A 5071-nucleotide genomic window follows, 5' to 3' on the forward strand; every position below is an offset into this window, starting at 1 on the left:
AGGGCCTGAGCGATTTATGCCATGATTTGGCTTGATATAACAGTTGGGCTGAAGGAGCCCCTCCGGAGTCTGTACACACCACCAGTGAGCGCAGGTACCTACTGAGTGCGAGTGCCAAGTGCCGAGTGCTGAGTGACTGGGAGGCATGAGTGATTGCGAGGTATGCCCGAGTGGCATGAGTGATTGTGAGGTATACCCGAGAGGCATGAGTGATTGTGAGGTTTGCCCGAGGGGCTGTATACGAGTGATATTGCCCGAGGGGTTGTTTATGATTTCATCATTTTTTGCTCATCTTTGCATTGAGCCTCTGTTTGAAAATCTATTGAAAAATATCTTTAAATGATTTTACTGGAAATGGGTTTAAACGAGATATTTTTATTCAAACCCTGATTTTTAAAGCATGTGGTATTTTACTGAGATTTCATGATATGAACTTTATATGCTTTATTGCTCGTCACTACTACTCAGTCTTTATTTATTGTTGTTACTTACTGAATTGGCGTACTCACTTTACTCCCTGCACCTTGTGTGCAGATCCAGGTGTAGCCGGACACGGTAACAGTTGTTGATTATTCTGGTTGTAGATTTTCTCAGGGATAGCAAGGTAGCTGCTTGACGATCGCAGCCCCTGCTCTTCTCCCTCTTATCTTCCTTTAGTTATATTTAGTTATTTTCCAGGCTATGTCAGTCTCGATATTGTTAGACAAATTATAGTAGATGCTCATGACTAGTGACACCCTGATGTCGGGCTTTTCTTTCCCACTTTTGTTTTGATTTGTACTCCTTTACGAAAGTTTTTATGTTAGATAGCCTTGAAATTTTCTTTGAAATGAAAATATCGGTTTGTTTTGGAAATGAGTCGGCTTGCCTAGTTCCACGATAGGCGCCATCACGACAGGGTTAGTTTGGTTTGTGACATTGATATCGGGCCGGATTCTGATTTCGGACATTGGAGTAGGTTCGTAGAGTTGATTATGACTTGTGTGCAAAATTTGAGGTCAATCGGACGTGGTTTGGTTGGTTTCGGCATCGGTTGTCGAATTTGGAAGTTTCAAGTTTCTTTAAATTTGAATTGGAGGGTGATTCGTGATTTTAGCATTATTTGATGTGATTTGAGGGCTCGACTAAGTTCGTATGGTGCTTTGGGATTGGTTGGTATATTTGGTTGAGGTTCTGGGGGCCTCAGGCGTGCTTCGGATGCTCATCGGATCATTTTTGGACTTAGGGAGTTGGCAGATTTTCTGGTATTATTGCAGACATTTTTCTTCATCGCGTTCGCGAGGGAGATCTCGCGATCGCGTAGGTCATCTAAGAGGTCAGCTAAAATTGTTCTTCGCGTTTGCAAAGATGAAGACGCGATCGCGTAAGGTCATCAGGCAGTGCACCGCGAACGCGTGGGCTAGGCTGCGTTCGCGAAGAAGAAGTGAAGCATCAGTGGAGTTTTAGTGTTACTCTTTGCGGTCGCGTGAGGGTAATTGCGATCGTGTAGGTATGAACAACTAATGCATCGCATTCACGTGAGGTGTTACACGTTCGCGTAGAGTAAATTTCTGAGGGAGCGAAGTTGTGCTTCGCGATCACGAGGCTTTTTCCGCGATCACGATTAAGGAATCACTGGGCAGTGGTTAAACATTCCAAAAATGAGGATTTTGCCATTTTATCAAAAACTTGAGTTGGGAGCTCGGATTGGGACGAGATTTTGAGGGAGTTTCAGAGATATCGATTGGGTAATGATTCTACACTCCATTTTGGTTATATTCCACTAATCTATCATTAATTTCTTTTTTAATTTCGGATTTTGGGGTTCAAATTGGGAGAAATATGGAAGAACTTCTTCAACAAAGATTTCAAGTTTTGAAAGGGGATTTATGGTCGGATTTGAGTAATTTTTATATGGTTAGACTCGTGAGTGAATGAGTGTTCGTATTTTGTAACTTTTACCCGATTCCGAGACATGGGCCCCACGTGCTATTTTTGAGTTAATTTCGGAATTTTTGTTAAAGTGTTGATTTCATTAATTAGATGAGTCTATTATGGTTGTATTTATGATATGTAATTCCTTTTGGCTAGATTTGGGCCATTCGGAGCTGGATATTCATGGGAAAGGCATTGTGACCGATTGATTGAGTTTGGTTCGAGGTAAGTGGCTTGCCTAACTTTGTGTGGGGGAAACCCCGTTAAGATTTGGAACTATTGTGATATGTGAGAACCGTGTATGTGAGGTGACGAGTATGTACACAGGCTAGTTGTGGAAAAATCCGATTTTCTTACTGAGCAGCAACATGTTTTTCCTTTTATTTTGAGTTACATTATTTTAATGAGTATCAATCTATTTTCATTCTTAATTGAGTTATTCCAATATATGTAGCTATCATGTTTAGTCTAATACAACATGTCTACATGTCTTAACTGCTTATGTGAACTCTGTGCAGCATGCTTAGTGAATTTCCTGCTTCTTCCTTGACTGGCACTTAATCTCAATCGTAAGATTTCGTGATGTAGTTGTATTTTTATAGTATGCGCTGCATATTTACTTTGGGACTACGGAATGGTATTCCGGGAGATCCTCCTGCACATTTACGTTTGGGACTACAAGACGGTATCTCGGGAGATCCCCTGTTGTATTTTTGTGTATTGAGCTGTTACCTTCTATAAATTCTTTCTTGTTAAATTTCAGTCTTTATTTTACTGTGATATTTCAGTTTTGCCTTGCTTTATTATCATATTCCAGTAGGGCCTGGACCTGACCTCGTCACTACTCTACCGAGGTTAGGCTTGGCACTTACCGAGTACCGATTGTGGTGTACTTATGCTACTCTTCTACACATGTTTTGTGTGCAGATCTAGGTACTTCTTTTCAACCTCGCTACTAGCTGAGAGTGCTTGCTGCTGTACGGAGACTTCAAGGTATATGTGCCGCGTCCGCAGACCTCGTAGTCCCCCTCTATTCCCTCCTATGTCATTTACCTTCCTTACTTCTGTTATTAGACTCTGGTGTATAGAGATAGTAGTTTCCTTCTGTAGCTTGTGACTTATGATGTTCCAGGTTTTGGGATTATAGTGTATTCTGAACAGTTAGTTGTTTAATTCATGTTTTCATTTCATTATTCCGCAAATATTAGGCTTACCTAGTCATAGAGACTAGGTGCCGTCACGACATCATACGGAGGGGAAATTGGGTCGTGACAAGTTGGTGTCAGAGCTCTAGGTTCATAGGTGTCGTGAGTCACAAGCGGGTTTATTAGAGTCTCACAGATCGGTACGGAGACGTTTGTACTTATCTTCGGGAGGCTATGGAACTGTTAGGAAAATTTCACTACTTTGATTCCTTGTCGTGCGAAAATTGTTGATTTCAAAAATTCTAAACTTCTGTATTCTATTGTATCATAGATGGTGAGGACACGTACAAGCGGATCTGATGACCAGGCACCTGCGCCCCCTGCTAGAGCCGCGAGAGGCCGGGACCGGGGCCTGGGTAGAGGACGATGGCATCCACGTGATGCAGCCAGAGCACCCACACGAGCTGCTACAGAGGAGCCCCCAATAGCTCCAGCTGGACGGCAGCACCTGAGGCACTTGTTCCTGCACCAGCCCTCCAGGAGACTCTAGCCCAGTTTCTGAGCATGTTCAGCACCTTAACTCAGGCTGGATTGATTCCACTTGCCCCTGCCACATCTCAGGCCGAGGGAGGAGCACAAACTCCCATCACCGGTACTCCAGAGCAGCGGGTTCAGGTCGACCAGGTTCCAGAGATTGTACCAATGCAGCCGGTAGCTCTAACTCAGCCCCGAGGTTAGGGCAATAACTTCTGAGGTGGAGCAGCTCAAACTTGAGTGGTACAAGAAGTACCACCTACCTACCTTCAGCGGATTGGCTACAGATGATGCTCAGGGTTTTCTGGAGGAGTGTCATCATATTCTCCGTACTATGGGCGTAGCGGAGACGAGCGGGGTTTCTTTTACTACTTTTCAGCTTAGAGGAGTAGCCTATCAGTGGTGGCGTGCTTATGAGTTGAGTAGTCCAGCTGAGGCAGCTTCACTTACATGGACTCAGTTCTCGGACATATTTTTGAGAGAGTATGTCCCTCAGAGCCTCAAGAACTCATGGCGCACGGAGTTTGAGCAGCTGTACCAGGGTGCTATGACTGTGTCAGAGTATACAGTTCGCTTCAGTGATTTGGCCCAACATGCACCGACCTTGGTTGCCACAGTTCGAGAGAGGTTTCGACGGTTTATTGAGGGACTCCACCCCAGCATCCGGATTAGTATGGCCAGGGAGTTGGAGATGAATATTTCTTATTAGTAGGCTGTGAGTATCGCTAGGAGATTGGAGGGCATGCTCGCCCCAGCAACTCGCCATGGTAGGGGTTATGTGAGTCACCCAGTCCATTCAGCTCTTCCAGTCGCCAGTGGTATTCCGGTCCCTTCTAGGACCCAGGAGCCTTATTATGCACTGCTAGTATCTAGTGAGACTCAGTGGCATTCTTGGGTCATATAGTATCGAGTGAGGGGATCCAGGTGGATATGAAGAAGATTGAAGCAGTTTAGAGTTGGCCCAGACCGTCCTCAACTACGAAGATCTGGAGTTTTCTTGGTTTGGCGGGGTATTACCGTCAATTTGTTGAGGGTTTCTCATATATTGCAGCACATATGACCAGGCTGACCCAGAAGGGTGCTCCGTTTAGGTGGATAGAGGAATGTGAGGAGAGCTTTCAGAAGCTCAAGACAACTTTGACTACATCCCCAGTATTGGTATTGCCTACAGGTTCGGGGTCTTATACTGTATATTATGATGCCTCGTGATAGGTCTCGGCACGGTGTTGATGTAGGACGGTAGGGTGATTGCCTACACGTCCAGACAGCTGAAGGTGCATGAAAAGAACTATCATGTCCACGACCTTGAGTTAGCAGCTATTGTTCATGCCTTGAAGATTTGGCGGCATTATTTATACGGTGTTCCTTGTGAGATTTACACCGATCATCAGAGTTTGCAGCATCTGTTCAAGCAAAAGGATATTAACTTGCATGTGCGGAGATGGTTGGAGCTACTTAAGGACTATGTTATCACTATT

This window comes from Nicotiana tomentosiformis, chromosome 1, assembly GCF_000390325.3.
Source record: "Nicotiana tomentosiformis chromosome 1, ASM39032v3, whole genome shotgun sequence".
NCBI lineage: Eukaryota > Viridiplantae > Streptophyta > Magnoliopsida > Solanales > Solanaceae > Nicotiana > Nicotiana tomentosiformis.